Below are 18,908 nucleotides of genomic sequence, written 5' to 3'. Positions count from 1 at the left end.
TTTTCATGAGTGCATCAGCTGCAGTACTATAAGGAGAAAGTAAACTTGCCCTAGGGTTGCCTGGGCAAAACTTAACTATTCAGGTTTTTCAGGTGGTGGGCAGGGCCATAGAACTCCCAAGAGATTATGACCTTTGTCTTTGAATACCAGGGTGGGTAGAGAAAGACCACCAGGAATGCCAGCAGTCACAGGCCTCATACCATTCCCACACAGCCCATAAGACCAGTATGACTCCCACAAAGCCCTCCACAGCTAGTGAGCAGGGTGAGAACTTGCCCTAGACCACCAGTCACCGCACTGAGAAAGTAAACAGACTCATGGTTTTCCACCATCTCAGGGAGCCTGTAGTGGCGATCCAGTTTCTTCAAAGGGTCTGTGAATTCTCTCAGCTTTCCTGCTATGTTGCTGTGGTAGATCTTGAAGCAAAAGTTTATGATGTGGGTCTCCACATGCTGCTGTGTCCAAGTGAGAGCTGCAAGCTAGTGCTGCCTCCCGTACACCATCTTAATCCTCTGTCCAAAGTTTTTTAAATAGTCATTCAAAAAATAATGTGGTAAGAAGTAGAAAGAGCCCCTGTGAACCCAGTACTCCTCATGCTTAGGCTCAGGAATACATAAAAGTTTTCTAGAGTAAGGTCCTTTTGCCCCATCAATTCTCATATAACTCCCCTCACTCAATTTTAACTTGGAGATTATTCCTCCTTCAATCTAGTGTATGTGTTCTGGGTGAGCTCTACCCCTGCTCTAAAGGTGCACAACATGTGTCACATGCAAGCCAGTAAGCATATTATATTCCCCTGGCCGTGGTGCTTGTGGACACAGAGTGATTCCCCTGCAAGTGAAAGGGCTCACTGTTTCCCACTAGACTTCACTCTTGGACTCATCTGAGCCTAAAACTGCTACAGTCATCTTCTCATCAAGCAAAGACAGCCTAGGAATTTTATAAGTTATATGGAGACCTTTCATATGAAGCCAATGCAGTGGGAAGCAGAGAGGAGAAGCAGAGAAAAGAAAGAAGAAAGAAAGGAAGGGGTGCGGGGAGGTGAGGGGACCCTCTGTTTCAGTCCGGAATCCAGCTTTATAAGAAGCTAGGCTATCAGTGGACATTTTGAGTTGAATAGGAAAATAAATGTCATCTTTGCCTCCCTTTGGTACAGACATTCTAACACTTGTAGACTAATATAGAAGAAAAATAATAACTCTAACAGACATGTTTAATCTGATGCCATTGCATCATTTCCAGGTACTATTCAAAATTTACGAGAGGTTAGAGCCTCAGAGCTATAAAACCAACACAGAAGGATTTCACAATCTCAAGTCACTTTAAAACCAACATCATGGAAAATGTGATCATACAATGTTTAGCCAAATTCAATACAATAATTAGCCAAATTATTTTGTGGGCATTTTGGGAAATGCACATTCCATTTCTAATATAATAGAAAACTAGTAATTAGATGCAATCTGCATTGTGAGCAAAATTACTAAACATTCTACCTTATAATCATTACAGCCCTGATATAAGCAATGAAAATTAGAAATCTTATTCCTCCTGTATATTCTTGTTTAGTGTAGTCATACTAGTTTTATATTGTATGAGTCCATATTTGAGGAAAGGTTTTAACCATACCTCCCCTAACAGTTTAAAATCTTGAAAAAAATAAAGTAAAAGCACAATGTGTTAAAGTTTTAAAATGGGAAATTAGTGTCATCTTGTATTTTGAAGACGTGAAAGTAAAACCTTTATCTCTCCTTCTTCATATGTTAAAGAATCATTGACTAAAACAGGCCCACTTTATTTCCTTTGGTGTTCTGAAATCATCAAGTAAACCCTCTTTATTCCTCCTTCAAAATGTTGTTAAAGTGTAAACTCCTTCCCTTGACAGTTAGGCTCTATGCTATTTCAGCCAGGGAATTCCAATTTCTTGAAAAAATCACATTCATTATTATACTTTGGTTATTGGATCAAAGTCAGGACTTAATTCTGAATATTAATGTGGTATAATCATGAAAAAGCTTTGTTTTTTAAGCATTAACATGGTAATCAGCAAATGTCTTTGAGAGATGGCCCAAATATTGGAAACAGCAGTAACCTGACTTTCTTTTTTTTTTTTTTTTATTTATTATTATTATACTTTAAGTTCTAGGGTACATGTGCATAACGTGCAGGTTTGTTACATATGTATACTTGTGCCATGTTGGTGTGCTGCACCCATCAATTCGTCAGCACCCATCAACTCGTCATTTACATCAGGTATAACTCCCAATGCAATCCCTCCCCCCTCCCCCCTCCCCATGATAGGCCCCGGTGTGTGATGTTCCCCTTCCTGAGTCCAAGTGATCTCATTGTTCAGTTCCCACCTATGAGTGAGAACACGCGGTGTTTGGTTTTCTGTTCTTGTGATAGTTTGCTAAGAATGATGGTTTCCAGCTGCATCCATGTCCCTACAAAGGACACAAACTCATCCTTTTTTATGGCTGCATAGTATTCCATGGTGTATATGTGCCACATTTTCTTAATCCAGTCTGTCACTGATGGACATTTGGATTGATTCCAAGTCTTTGCTATTGTGAATAGTGCCGCAATAAACATACGTGTGCATGTGTCTTTATAACAGCATAATTTATAATCCTTTGGGTATATCCCCAGTAATGGGATGGCTGGGTCATATGGTACATCTAGTTCTAGATCCTTGAGGAATCACCATACTGTTTTCCATAATGGTTGAACTAGTTTACAATCCCACCAACAGTGTAAAAGTGTTCCCATTTCTCCACATCCTCTCCAGCACCTGTTGTTTCCTGACTTTTTAATGATCGCCATTCTAACTGCTGTGAGATGGTATCTCATTGTGGTTTTGATTTGCATTTCTCTGATGGCCAGAGATGATGAGCATTTTTTCATGTGTCTGTTGGCTGTATGAATGTCTTCTTTTGAGAAATGTCTGTTCATATCCTTTGCCCACTTTTTGATGGGGTTGTTTGTTTTTTTCTTGTAAATTTGTTTGAGTTCTTTGTAGGTTCTGGATATTAGCCCTTTGTCAGATGAGTAGATTGCAATCATTTTCTCCCATTCTGTAGGTTGCCTGTTCACTCTGATGGTAGTTTCTTTTGCTGTGCAGAAGCTCTTTAGTTTAATTAGATCCCATTGGTCAATTTTGGCTTTTGCTGCCGTTGCTTTTGGTGTTTTAGACATGAAGTCTTTGCCCATGCCTATGTCCTGAATGGTACTACCTAGGTTTTCCTCTAGGATTTTTATGGTATTAGGTCTAACATTAAGTCTCTAATCCATCTTGAATTAATTTTCGTATAAGGAGTAAGGAAAGGATCCAGTTTCAGCTTTCTACTTATGGCTAGCCAATTTTCCCAGCACCATTTATTAAATAGGGAATCCTTTCCCCATTTCTTGTTTCTCTCAGGTTTGTCAAAGATCAGATGGCTGTAGATGTGTGGTATTATTTCTGAGGACTCTGTTCTGTTCCATTGGTCTATATCTCTGTTTTGGTACCAGTACCATGCTGTTTTGGTTACTGTAGCCTTGTAGTATAGTTTGAAGTCAGGTAGCGTGATGCCTCCAGCTTTGTTCTTTTGACTTAGGATTGTCTTGGAGATGCGGGCTCTTTTTTGATTCCATATGAACTTTAAAGCAGTTTTTTCCAATTCTGTGAAGAAACTCATTGGTAGCTTGATGGGGATGGCATTGAATCTATAAATTACCGTGGGCAGTATGGCCATTTTCACGATATTGATTCTTCCTATCCATGAGCATGGTATGTTCTTCCATTTGTTTGTGTCCTCTTTTATTTCACTGAGCAGTGGTTTGTAGTTCTCCTTGAAGAGGTCCTTTACATCCCTTGTAAGTTGGATTCCTAGGTATTTTATTCTCTTTGAAGCAATTGTGAATGGAAGTTCATTTATGAATTGGCTCTGTGATTGTCTGTTACTGGTGTATAAGAATGCTTGTGATTTTTGAACATTAATTTTGTATCCTGAGACTTTGCTGAAGTTGCTTATCAGCTTAAGGAGATTTTGGGCTGAGACAATGGGGTTTTCTAAATATACAATCATGTCATCTGCAAACAGGGACAATTTGACTTCTTCTTTTCCTAACTGAATACCCTTGATTTCTTTCTCTTGCCTGATTGCCCTAGCCAGAACTTCCAACACTATGTTGAATAGGAGTGGTGAGAGAGGGCATCCCTGTCTTGTGCCAGTTTTCAAAGGGAATTTTTCCAGTTTTTGCCCATTCAGTATGATATTGGCTGTGGGTTTGTCATAGATAGCTCTTATTATTTTGAGGTACGTTCCATCAATACCGAATTTATTGAGCGTTTTTAGCATGAAGGGCTGTTGAATTTTGTCAAAAGCCTTTTCTGCATCTATTGAGATAATCATGTGGTTCTTGTCTTTGGTTCTGTTTATATGTTGGATTATGTTTATTGATTTGCGAATGTTGAACCAGCCTTGCATCCCAGGGATGAAGCCCACTTGATCATGGTGGATAAGCTTTTTGATGTGTTGCTGAATCCGGTTTGCCAGTATTTTATTGAGGATTTTTGCATCGATGTTCATCAGGGATATTGGTCTAAAATTCTCTTTTTTTGTTGTGTCTCTGCCAGGCTTTGGTATCAGGATGATGTTGGCCTCATAAAATGAGTTAGGGAGGATTCCCTCTTTTTCTATTGATTGGAATAGTTTCAGAAGGAATGGTACCAACTCCTCCTTCTACCTCTGGTAGAATTCAGCTGTGAATCCATCTGGTCCTGGACTTTTTTTGGTTGGTAGGCTATTAATTATTGCCTCAATTTCAGAGCCTGCTATTGGTCTATTCAGGGATTCAACTTCTTCCTGGTTTAGTCTTGGAAGAGTGTAAGTGTCCAGGAAATTATCCATTTCTTCTAGATTTTCCAGTTTATTTGCGTAGAGGTGTTTATAGTATTCTCTGATGGTAGTTTGTATTTCTGTGGGGTCAGTGGTGATATTCCCTTTATCATTTTTAATTGCGTCGATTTGATTCTTCTCTCTTTTCTTCTTTATTAGTCTTGCTAGTGGTCTGTCAATTTTGTTGATCTTTCAAAAAACCAACTCCTGGATTCATTGATTTTTAGGAGGGTTTTTTGTGTCTCTATCTCCTTCAGTTCTGCTCTGATCTTAGTTATTTCTTGCCTTCTGCTAGCTTTCGAATGTGTTTGCTCTTGCTTCTCTAGTTCTTTTAATTGCGATGTTAGAGTGTCAATTTTAGATCTTTCCTGCTTTCTCTTGTGGGCATTTAGTGCTATAAATTTCCCTCTACACACTGCTTTAAATGTGTCCCAGAGATTCTGGTATGTTGTATCTTTGTTCTCATTGGTTTCAAAGAACATCTTTATTTCTGCCTTCATTTCGTTATGTACCCAGTAGTCATTCAGGAGCAGGTTGTTCAGTTTCCATGTAGTTGAGCGGTTTTGATTGAGTTTCTTAGTCCTGAGTTCTAGTTTGATTGCACTGTGGTCTGAGAGACAGTTTGTTATAATTTCTGTTCTTGTACATTTACTGAGGAGCGCTTTACTTCCACTTACATGGTCAATTTTGGAGTAAGTACGATGTGGTGCTGAGAAGAATGTATATTCTGTTGATTTGGGGTGGAGAGTTCTATAGATGTCTATTAGGTCTGCTTGCTGCAGAGATGAGTTCAATTCCTGGATATCCTTGTTAACTTTCTGTCTCGTTGATCTGTCTAATGTTGACAGTGGAGTGTTGAAGTCTCCCATTATTATTGTATGGGAGTCTAAGTCTCTTTGTAAGTCTCTAAGGACTTGCTTGATGAATCTGGGTGCTCCTGTATTGGGTGCATATATATTTAGGATAGTTAGCTCTTCCTGTTGAATTGATCCCTTTACCATTATGTAATGGCCTTCTTTGTCTCTTTTGATCTTTGATGGTTTAAAGTCTGTCTTATCAGAGACTAGTATTGCGACCCCTGCTTTTTTTTGTTCTCCATTTGCTTGGTAAATCTTCCTCCATCCCTTTATTTTGAGCCTATGTATGTCTCTGCGTGTGAGATGGGTCTCCTGAATACAGCAAACTGATGGGTCTTGACTCTTTATCCAGTTTGCCAGTCTGTGTCTTTTAATTGGAGCATTTAGTCCATTTACATTTAAGGTTAATATTATTATGTGTGAACTTGATCCTGCCATTATGATATTAACTGGTTATTTTGCTCGTTAGTTGATGCAGTTTCTTCCTAGCCTCGATGGTCTTTACATTTTGGCATGTTTTTGCAATGGCTGGTACCGGTTGTTCCTTTCCATGTTGAGTGCTTCCTTCAGGGTCTCTTGTAAGGCAGGCCTAGTGGTGACAAAATCTCTAAGCATTTGCTTATCTGTAAAGGATTTTATTTCTCCTTCACTTATGAAACTTAGTTTGGCTGGATATGAAATTCTGGGTTTAAAATTCTTTTCTTTAAGAATGTTGAATATTGGCCCCCACTCTCTTCTGGCTTGGAGAGTTTCTGCCGAGAGATCTGCTGTTAGTCTGATGGGCTTCCCTTTGTGGGTAACCCAACCTTTCTCTCTGGCTGCCCTTAACATTTTTTCCTTCATTTCAACTTTGGTGAATCTGGCAATTATGTGTCTTGGAGTTGCTCTTCTCGAGGAGTGTCTTTGTGGCGTTCTCTGTATTTCCTGGATTTGAATGTTGGCCTGCCCTACTAGGTTGGGGAAGTTCTCCTGGATGATATCCTGAAGAGTGTTTTCCAACTTGGTTCCATTTTCCCCCTCACTTTCAGGCACCCCAATCAGACGTAGATTTGGTCTTTTTACATAATCCCATACTTCTTGCAGGCTTTGTTCATTTCTTTTTCTTCTTTTTTCTTTTGGTTTCTCTTCTCACTTCATTTCGTTCATTTGATCCTCAATCGCTGATACTCTTTCTTCCAGTTGATCGAGTCGGTTACTGAAGCTTGTGCATTTGTCACGTATTTCTCGTGTCATGGTTTTCATCTCTTTCATTTTGTTTATGACCTTCTCTGCATTAATTACTCTAGCCATCAATTCTTCCACTTTTTTTTCAAGATTTTTAGTTTCTTTGCGCTGGGTATGTAATTCCTCCTTTAGCTCTGAGAAATTTGATGGACTGAAGCCTTCTTCTCTCATCTCGTCAAAGTCATTCTCCGTCCAGCTTTGATCCGTTGCTGGCGATGAGCTGCACTCCTTTGCCGGGGGAGATGCGCTCTTATTTTTTGAATTTCCAGCTTTTTTGCCCTGCTTTTTCCCCATCTTTGTGGTTTTCTCTGCCTCTGGTCTTTGATGATGGTGATGTACTGATGGGCTTTTGGTGTAGGTGTCCTTCCTGTTTGATAGTTTTCCTTCTAACAGTCAGGACCCTCAGCTGTAGGTCTGTTGGAGATTGCTTGAGGTCCACTCCAGACCCTGTTTGCCTGGGTATCAGCAGCAGAGGCTGCAGAAGGTAGAATATTTCTGAACAGCAAGTGTACCTGTCTGATTCTTGCTTTGGAAGCTTCCTCTCAGGAGGGTACTCCACCCTGTGAGGTGTGGGGTGTCAGACTGCCCCTAGTGGGGGATGTCTCCCAGTTAGGCTACTCAGGGGTCAGGGACCCACTTGAGCAGGCAGTCTGTCCCTTCTCAGATCTCAACCTCCGTGTTGGGAGATCCACTGCTCTCTTCAAAGCTGTCAGACAAAATCGTTTGCGTCTGCAGGGGTTTCTGCTGCTTTTGTTATTGTTTACTGTGCCCTGTCCCCAGAGGTGGAGTCTACAGAGACAGGCAGGTTTCTTTGAGCTGCTGTGAGCTCCACCCAGTTGGAGCTTCCCAGCAGCTTTGTTTACCTACTTAAGCCTCAGCAATGGTAGGCGCCCCTCCCCCAGCCTTGCTGCTGCCTTGCCGGTAGATCACAGACTGCTGTGCTAGCAATGAGGGAGGCTCCGTGGGCGTGGGACCCTCCTGGCCAGGTGTGGGATATGATCTCCTGGTGTGCCTATTTGCTTAAAGTACAGTATTGGGGTGGGAGTTACCCAATTTTCCAGGTGTTGTGTGTCTCAGTTCCCCTGGCTAGGAAAAGGGATTCCCTTCCCCCTTGCGCTTCCCAGGTGAGGCGATGCCTCGCCCTGCTTCAGCTCTCGCTGGTTGGGCTGCAGCAGCTGACCAGCACCGATCATCCGGCTCTCCCCAGTGAGATGAACCCAGTACCTCAGTTGAAAATGCAGAAATCACCGGTCTTCTGTGTCGCTCGCGCTGGGAGTTGGAGACTGGAGCTGTTCCTATTCGGCCATCTTGCTCTGCCCCCAGTAACCTGACTTTCAGGAGTCCATGAAAGTACAGACTGACTTCCAAAAAATACAGTGCTTTAAGAAGAGATGTGAAACATCTTCCCAGAAATTATTGGATTAAAAAAAAACCACCCAGATGAATATGAGCCAAAATGTCATCCAAAATGCCTCAAATTTTGTAGAATTCTACATTAAAAAGCAAATAGGACCAGATTGGAGGAAAATGCCAAGAAGTCATTCATATGCATTATTTCTATGAATACAAAATTGTGTCATAGAAAAAAAGAAGCAGGCTTTTCTCTGCAATATACAATCTGGTAAGTCCATGGGAAGATAAGCTCATGAAAATTAGATGAATTTCCTTCAAAACAATGTTTGTGTGACTTGCATTTATACTTTCAGTCTAAACTAACATAGTAATTTTTAAGTTAATAACATGCCTCAATATTTAATTAAAAAAATTCCTACTTTGTAAAAATAAAAATAAACATACAAATTTGTACTACTTGTTTGGCAGTTATTGGCAGAAAAGATAAAAATAAAAATGTTATAGGACTTGGGGTATGACTATGGAGTTGGCCACAGCAAGTGGAAAGAGAGAGATGAAGAACGAGAGTGAGGTGGGAGGAGAGCAAGTGAAAGACAAAGACCAAGAGGCATTCATTACACAAGCACAAGGTGAAATCATGTGCCTTAGGTTACAGTTTGCTGAGCAGAATAAGAGTAGTAACAATAAAAGCCAACATTTGTTGGATACTCATCATATGCCTGGTGGAATGTTAAGTGCTGATTATGTGATTATGTAACATTTCATTTAATCCTCTTTGAAAAAAGAAAAAAATATGCAGTTTCCCTACCATTACTAAAATTTGATACCTAGATGAGGTTTTTTCAGATTTTTTTCCTGCAACTAAATATCTAGAGATAACTTTTAACATACATGGCATTCTTTTTCAGTACCTACCATGGTGCCAATTCATTGACCAAATAAACATGCTAGACATTTTTAAAGGAGAAGCTGAAACATTCTAAAAAACTAGAATACTGCAGAACAAAATGGCCAGGTAATTGCAGATTCTTGAAACTTCTTTTCCCTTTGAGTTATGCAATCTAAAAAGTAAAAAAAAAAAAAAAAAAAAAAAATGAAAAGCATGTCTTCCACATTGAGGCTACAAACAGGTCCAACCTTACGCCACAAACCTTGCCCCAAATTAAAATGAAATCTCTGCAATGTACGAGTTATTCATTTTCCAGAGACAAGTATGCAAAGTAGCAGCAAGTGAGGGAAATTCTGGAAAGCCTCAGTACAGACAGTTCGGAGGGCATAAAAAGCATACTTGATTTCCAGCCTCTTTCCCAGGGCCTATGCTTGAAGAGCTGCCAAACTAAGTCTTTACTTGGATCTAACAAGAAAACACCAAAGGGCCAAAATCTGATCACTACTTTTTCACACCTGGCAATGGAAGCAGCAAAGATTCAGCTAAAAGAGAAAAATCAGAAACTTTTTTCTTTTACATTTCAATGTTTGTAGGATCAATCTGCTTAAAAAACCTAGAGCAAAATAAACTTTCCATGTTTCAGATGGAAGACCAAGTGCTAATATAATGATCACTTTCTGTACTTCTGCCATTACCTTTGAATAAAAAAAAACTTTTTGTTACATTTTTAAAAATTTTAGTCTAAGTGTGGTTCTGTAGTTATTTAAATGTCCTCTAAGATCACTCCATGAGGCATCATTAGAACAGAACTATCACATATACATTCACCATAATAAAGAAATGTTTCTTATAAGAAAATAACTGCCCTTCCATACTCTTTTGTGGATCTTCCTGGGATTTTCTGGGATACTTCTTTCTACTGAAAGAATTTAGGTTTGCTCTTGGCTCTGAAATGAAACAGAATGGTATGTTAATTGAAAGATCTTAATGACCATTCTGAATTTAAAGCTGAAATTTCACTTCTGTTCTGTTTCCTATCTTAAATGGTATCTAGCCATATTGCCTAATATAGCCTCTCAAATCTTCTGCAATGAGATTAAATGATGGCGATAAAATATTCCAATAATCATATGCCAACATATATTGATACTCCACAATTAAATATAATTTCCCTCTCATTAAGAATTTCCCAAGAAATATAATTAAATTCAAAGATTAAAATCTTCAAAAAAAATCTAAATTCTTACCTTAAAGTCTTTAAAAGCTAAAGTCTGAAAAATTCCTGCTGTCTTTGTTGAGCAGTGTGAATTCAAAGAAAGTAAAGCCTCAAATCCCAATTTAAATTCCAAACTTATTCTCTCCAACTTCTCATTCTGTTCAGTTTCAGTTAGATGAATTCTCTATATCTGCATTTCTTTCAGCAGCTACAGCCTGACTCTTTCTCGGGAATGGGTACAGTTCCTTCAGGGCCTCAGAAATTTGTTTATTTGCTCACAAGTCAACTCAGGAGTCTCACTTTTAAGGATCCAAAGCATTAATAGAGAATACAAAAGTGCACACCATGGTTTTCCAAACCCACACGTTTTAGAAAATAAAGCAATCCCCATTTGCTAGTACAGTTATCCTAAACATAATTATGTTCTAGAACCCAGTACATACTGTTGTCAAAGGTCATTATAGAAACTCAAAAGTATCTGAAAAAGAAATACTAGTTTCAACTTTACTAAATTGCTGATCAACCCATCCCTGCACGATAAAAACCCTTAAAGTAGGCATCAGAGAAACATACCTCAAAATATTAAGAGCCATCTGTGACAGACCTGCAGCTAACATCATACTGAAGGGGAAAATTTAGAAACCTTCCCTCTTGGTACTGGAATAAGACAAGGATGTCCACTTACACCACTCCTATTCAACATAGTGCTGGAAATCCTAACCACAGCAATCAGCCAAGAGAAAGAAATAAAAGGCATCCAAATAGAAAAAGAAGCCACATTATCTCTCTTCACTGAAAATATAATTCTATACCTAGAAAACCCAAAGTCCAAAAGACTCCTAGATTTGATAAATGATGTGGTCAAGTTTTGGGATACAAAATCGACATATAAATATCAGCATTATTTCCATACACGATCAACATTCAAACTGAGAACCAAATCAAGAATGCAATCTCACTTACAGCGAAAACAAAAAGAAAACAAACAAAAACCTAGGAATACATCTGCCCTAGGAGGTAAAAGATCTCTATAGGAGATACTTGTCTGGGGTACATGAGAATTACCCTAAAAATCTATTAGAGTGGTATAGAAATGTTCATAGCAGCATTATGCATATTGCTAAAAACCTGAAGCAATTTAATGCCCATCAACTGATAAATTAATGAACAAAATGTGGTATATTTCCAAAACATGTTCAGATATAAAAAGGAATGAGTATTGCTACATGATATAATATAGATGAATCTTGAAAACACTGTGCTAATGGAAAGAAGCCAGTCACAAAAGGCAACAATATGGCTTGATTCCACTGACATGAACTATTCAGACTGTGTAAATTTGTGTAGACAAAAACTAGATTTCTGGTTGTCAGGATATGAGAGAAGGGAAGAATTGGGACTCACTGCTAATCAGTACAGGGTTTCTTTTTGGGGTGGCAGAAATACTCTAGAGTGAGACAGTAGTGATGGTCACACTACATAGTTAATATACAAAAAATCACTGAATTATATGCTTTTAAACAGCGGATTTTATGTTATATAGATTATATCACAATTAAAAATAAATTGAGAGAAACCTCTCATAAGAGATTAAATTTGACTCTATGGGATTCATCTTAACTATGGGACCAGAGTGGGTTAAAGGCTGAGATTTACTTATCTTCTTTCTGAGTTATTGCCATCTGAGATATTCCTGGCCTTTTAATCTCTAAAATTTGCAGTGGAAGCATCCCCCACCTCACCCACTGGGCATCAGGTCCTAACTAAGAAGTTCTTCCAATTCAGTATTTTCTCAGCCTTTTAGTCTCAACTTTCCTACTGAGTGCCATTCTAATGCTGTAGTAAGTGTGGACCTGGCCATGTAGCCAACACTGTATCCTAGGAACTACAGTTTTGGTCCTGAGACACAATGGCTGCTGTCACTCACTACAGAATTGCTTAGAACCGTGAAACCTGGCTCCCAGTGAAGATTCTCCTGCCCCTCAGTCCCCAGAACTGTTCCAGCTGGAGAACCACCTTAAGCAAGTTCCTTAAACAAAGCTGCTTCTGGTGAACTGCATTCCTTGCAGCCTCACAGAAAAAAAAAATCCCTCATGATTACTCCCCAAGAGATGACATTTCCTCTGGTTTAGGATGCTACAGGCTCTGAACATTTTTGTCTGTCATGTCTTTTATGCTATATATCTCAAATGTTTTCATTTTCTCCACTAGTAGTTTCAGGAAGACTTAGCTGATTAACCTACCTGAGAAGTTTCTTTTCTTCTACCAAGTAGGATCATGATGTTGGCAGGATCTGAATTCTTTCTTTTTACCTTTCCATTGCTCTCGGGCCCAGATATTTTACTACTATATTCTGCTAGATTGTGTTTTATAGAGTTTTCCATGGTGAGATATACGAAAATAGCAGGTTCTGGGTCTGTCAAACATATCTGCTGTTTAAACATATTTTGTCTACAATCAAGCTTCCTGGGAAGATTATCCATCCCAGAAGATACCCCTCCATAGCCCAATATCTATAATGGGCTCAGTACATATTATAGTTCTTCTGTCCACACCCCTCCAATATAAATGATCTTTTCTGTGCCTTACTTTGAGTCCTAACCAAAAATTGCTTGGGGATGTTTCCTCAGGGAACAGTGTGTAATACATCATCACCTTAAGTCACCTCGTTTTTTTGGTTTTCTGCGCTGCTCTTCCCCACATTTACCCTCAAATTTGTTCTAATATTTTGTAACCAAGTCATACAGTTGTCTCAATATTTGCTTGGAGAGTTGGTTTCTGCTTACACTTATGAGCCAGTTTGCAGCATTTGGACACACCCTCTCAGAAATTACTCTAGTCTACTGAGATCCTGCCTTGCTTCCTCTCTAAATTTTATCAGGCTTCAGTTACTCTTTTTGATATAGCAACAATGAAAGCACAACCCCTTTTCTGAAACCTTCTGAGAACAGGTAGACCATCTACATCTGTCTCTCCTTACAGGTCTTCATTCCCCTTTACATCTATTGATCCAAACCAATAAAACTGCAACCTTTCTCATAAGGAAATCCTTTGTTTCCTTCAGTTAAATATGCCTAAATTTCTTTATTCTTGTTATTCTGATGCACTTATTCTTATAGTAAGGTTGAAGAATACTCTTAAGCCCATGGCTTCCTGAGCAAAGCTGATTCTTGAGACGCAGTCCTCAAAACACAGGCTTTCTAGACTTTGGTGTCATAATAGCTTCCTTGAGGTGTTTTTCTATGTCAATCCAAAAAGGGACCATTTTTTTATAATAAGTCTTATGTCTTTTTGCACATTTGTTAATAAAAATGTACTACGCTTCTGTGGGCAAGGGTGCATTTTAGGTCTCAAAATGGTCTAATACCGAGATAACAGTTTATTTTGATTAACAAATCCATGGCCAACTTAAAACTACAATGTGGGGACTGGCTTTTAAAAGCCTGTGTCAAAGCCATGTATATCCATGAATTAGCCCATCTTTAGACCCTGAATTCAGCCTAAAATAGTGCAAAAAGTGAATGCCAACCTACATCTGCACACATAACGTAAAGTTCACTTACACACTAGTTCTTTAGTTTATACATAAAATTTAGTTGCACTAAATTCCTGGCCTGCAACCCTGCTTGACAAAGCAGATTGTAAAAGTTGTGGTCACAACTATACAACAACAAAAGCAGCAGAAAACTCTGCAGACGCAAAGGACTCTGTCTGACAGCTTTGAAGAGAGCAGTGGATCTCCCAACACGGAGGTTGAGATCTGAGAAGGGACAGACTCCCTGCTCAAGTGGGTCCTGACCCCTGAGCAGCCTAACTGGGAGACATCCCCCACTAGGGGCAGTCTGATACCCCACACCTCACAGGGTGGAGTACACCCCTGAGAGGAAGCTTCCAAAGCAAGAATCAGACAGCTACACTCGCTGTTCAGAAATATTCTATCTTCTGCAGCCTCTGCTGCTGATACCCAGGCAAACAGGGTCTGGAGTGGACCTCAAGCAATCTCCAACAGACCTACAGCTGAGGGTCCTGACTGTTAGAAGGAAAACTATCAAACAGGAAGGACACCTACACCAAAAGCCCATCAGTACATCACCATCATCAAAGACCAGAGGCAGAGAAAACCACAAAGATGGGGAAAAAGCAGGGCAGAAAAGCTGGAAATTCAAAAAATAAGAGCGCATCTCCCCCGGCAAAGGAGCGCAGCTCATCGCCAGCAACGGATCAAAGCTGGACAGAGAATGACTTTGACGAGATGAGAGAAGAAGGCTTCAGTCCATCAAATTTCTCAGAGCTAAAGGAGGAATTACGTACCCAGCGCAAAGAAACTAAAAATCTTGAAAAAAAAGTGGAAGAATTGATGGCTAGAGTAATTAATGCAGAGAAGGTCATAAACAAAATGAAAGAGATGAAAACCATGACACGAGAAATACGTGACAAATGCACAAGCTTCAGTAACCGACTCGATCAACTGGAAGAAAGAGTATCAGCGATTGAGGATCAAATGAATGAAATGAAGCGAGAAGAGAAACCAAAAGAAAAAAGAAGAAAAAGAAATGAACAAAGCCTGCAAGAAGTATGGGATTATGTAAAAAGACCAAATCTACGTCTGATTGGGGTGCCTGAAAGTGAGGGGGAAAATGGAACCAAGTTGGAAAACACTCTTCAGGATATCATCCAGGAGAACTTCCCCAACCTAGTAGGGCAGGCCAACATTCAAATCCAGGAAATACAGAGAACACCACAAAGATACTCCTCGAGAACTCCTCGAGAAGAGCAACTCCAAGACACATAATTGCCAGATTCACCAAAGTTGAAATGAAGGAAAAAATCTTAAGGGCAGCCAGAGAGAAAGGTCGGGTTACCCACAAAGGGAAGCCCATCAGACTAACAGCAGATCTCTCGGCAGAAACTCTCCAAGCCAGAAGAGAGTGGGGGCCAATATTCAACATTCTTAAAGAAAAGAATTTTAAACCCAGAATTTCATATCCAGCCAAACTAAGTTTCATAAGTGAAGGAGAAATAAAATCCTTTACAGATAAGCAAATGCTTAGAGATTTTGTCACCACTAGGCCTGCCTTACAAGAGATCCTGAAGGAAGCACTAAACATGGAAAGGAACAACCGGTACCAGCCATTGCAAAAACATGCCAAAATGTAAAGACCATCGAGGCTAGGAAGAAACTGCATCAACTAACGAGCAAAATAACCAGTTAATATCATAATGGCAGGATCAAGTTCACACATAACAATCTTAACGTTTAAACCGCACTAGGAATGACACTTTTTTCGTCCAATTAAACTAAAGACACAGACTACGCAAACTGGATAAATGGACTAAATGCTCCAATTAAAAGACACAGACTGGCAAACTGGATAAAGAGTCAAGACCCATCAGTCTGCTGTATTCAGGAGACCCATCTCACACGCAGAGACATACATAGGCTCAAAATAAAGGGATGGAGGAAGATTTACCAAGCAAATGGAGAACAAAAAAAAGCAGGGGTTGCAATACTAGTCTCTGATAAGACAGACTTTAAACCATCAAAGATCAAAAGAGACAAAGAAGGCCATTACATAATACAAACAGAGAGCCAAATCAGGAATGAACTTCCATTCACAATTGCTTCAAAGAGAATCAAATACCTAGGAATCCAACTTACAAGGGATGTAAAGGACCTCTTCAAGGAGAACTACAAACCACTGCTCAGTGAAATAAAAGAGGACACAAACAAATGGAAGAACATACCATGCTCATGGATAGGAAGAATCAATATCGTGAAAATGGCCATACTGCCCAAGGTAATTTATAGATTCAATGCCATCCCCATCAAGCTACCAACGAGTTTCTTCACAGAATTGGAAAAAACTGCTTTAAAGTTCATATGGAACCAAAAAAGAGCCCGCATCTCCAAGACAATCCTAAGTCAAAAGAACAAAGCTGGAGGCATCACGCTACCTGACTTCAAACTATAGTACAAAGCTACGGTAACCAAAACAGCATGGTCCTGGTACCAAAACAGAGATATAGACCAATGGAACAGAACAGAGTCCTCAGAAGTAATACCACACATCTACAGCCATCTGATCTTTGACAAACCTGAGAGAAACAAGAAATGGGGAAAGGATTCCCTATGTAATAAATGGTGCTGGGAAAATTGGCTAGCTGTAAATAGAAAGCTGAAACTGGATCCTTTCCTTACTCCTTATACGAAAATTAATTCAAGATGGATTAGAGACTTAAATGTTAGACCTAATACCATAAAAATCCTAGAGGAAAACCTAGGTAGTACCATTCAGGACATAGGCATGGGCAAAGACTTCATGTCTAAAACACCATGTCTAAAAGCAACAGCAGCAAAAGCCAAAATTGACAAATGGGATCTCATTAAACTAAAGAGCTTCTGCACAGCAAAAGAAACTACCATCAGAGTGAACAGGCAACCTACAGAATGGGAGAAAATGTTTGCAATCTACTCATCTGACAAAGGGCTAATATCCAGAACCTACAAAGAACTCAAACAAATTTACAAGAAAAAAACAAACAACCCCATCAAAAAGTGGGCAAAGGATATGAACAGACATTTCTCAAAAGAAGACATTCATACAGCCAACAGACACATGAAAAAATGCTCATCATCACTGGCCATCAGAGAAATGCAAATCAAAACCACAATGAGATACCATCTCACAGCAGTTAGAATGGCGATCATTAAAAAGTCAGGAAACAACAGGTGCTGGAGAGGATGTGGAGAAATAGGAACACTTTTACACTGTTAGTGGGATTGTAAACTAGTTCAACCATTATGGAAAACAGTATGGCGATTCCTCAAGGATCTAGAACTAGATGTACCATATGACCCAGCCATCCCATTACTGGGTATATACCCAAAGGATTATAAATTATGCTGCTATAAAGACACATGCACACGTATGTTTATTGCGGCACTATTCACAATAGCAAAGACTTGGAATCAACCCAAATGTCCATCAGTGACAGATTGGATTAAGAAAATGTGGCACATATACACCATGGAATACTATGCAGCCATCAAAAAGGATGAGTTTGCGTCCTTTGTAGGGACATGGATGCAGCTGGAAACCATCATTCTTAGCAAACTATCACAAGAACAGAAAACCAAACACCGCATGTTCTCACTCATAGGTGGGAACTGAACAATGAGATCACTCGGAATCAGGAAGGGGAACATCACACACTGGGGCCTATCATGGGGAGGGGGGAGGCGGGAGGGGGGGGGAGGGATTGCATTGGGAGTTATCCCTGATGTAAATGACGAGTTGATGGGTGCAGCACACCAACAAGGCACAAGTATACATATGTAACAAACCTGCACGTTATGCACATGTACCCTACAACTTAAAGTATAATAATAATAAATAAATTTAAAAAAAAAAAAAAAAAAGTTGTGGTCAATAATTACCTTGACCCCTCCCAATCATGATGCTCCTGTACTTGTAAGTGAATCTTTCCCTCAGCTGCACTCTTTATGGAGGCCCTACATGCCCATCATCTGCTGATGCTCCATATTCTTCAAAATAAAACTGTAGCAATTCATATTCTAAATCCAGCCCACACTGGGTGCCATAACCTGCCCACCTTTAGCTTAAGACCAGCAGCTATAACACTGGCTGCATAAAAACCTGTGGGAAAGAGGGCCATAAATTAAGAGACTCATCGATGTCACACAGTGCACTGTCTAAGGCTGAAAGCTGTTTGCCAAAGAACAAGAGAGAATAGAGAAAACAAAACAAAAAACAATCACCACAATCACACTGCACTATATAGGCCACTGCTAACTTCTAAGGACATGAACCCCTGTGGTATTTCCCTACAAAAACTTCAGTCTCTGAGTATTATTTTTCTTTTGATACATGAGCAGAAACATTATCTGTAACTTTCTACATAACCCCTGAAGCCTTCAAACCTTAAACAAATATAAATCTCTCATATAAAATAATCTCAACAGTTTTTATAATATACATGAGTCCAGGCACAATAGATCATGCCTGTTATCCCAGCACTCTGGGAGGCTGAAGCGGGAGAATAGCTTGAGCCCAGGAGTTCAAGACCAGCCTGGGCAATGTGGCAAAAGCTCGTCTTTATTTAATCTAAATTATAAATTTAAAAAATATATATCTGAAAATTATACACTCTAACGCAAATTATACAAACATGGTAATAACAATTGTCTTTGAGTGATGAAATGATAATTTTAATTTCTATTTTCAATCTCCAAATTTTTTCTATAAAATTACAATTATTTATACAGCCAAATAACTGCCTACTTGGCAACTGTATGTCAAGAAAAAGTCACACTTCCTCCCCTTGTATCCAGAAGTCAAAAGGTGGCTATAATTATGACATTCTTTCTAAACATACCTTCAGCCTCCTTACATTTAAGTGAGTCTGAATCTCATAGTGGCATCACCCCTAGCCTACGAGCCTCTATCCCATAAATTATGGGTCTTGGC

This window comes from Macaca thibetana, chromosome 8, assembly GCF_024542745.1.
Source record: "Macaca thibetana thibetana isolate TM-01 chromosome 8, ASM2454274v1, whole genome shotgun sequence".
Lineage (NCBI taxonomy): Eukaryota > Metazoa > Chordata > Mammalia > Primates > Cercopithecidae > Macaca > Macaca thibetana.
Note: the sequence above shows the minus strand (reverse complement) of the source record.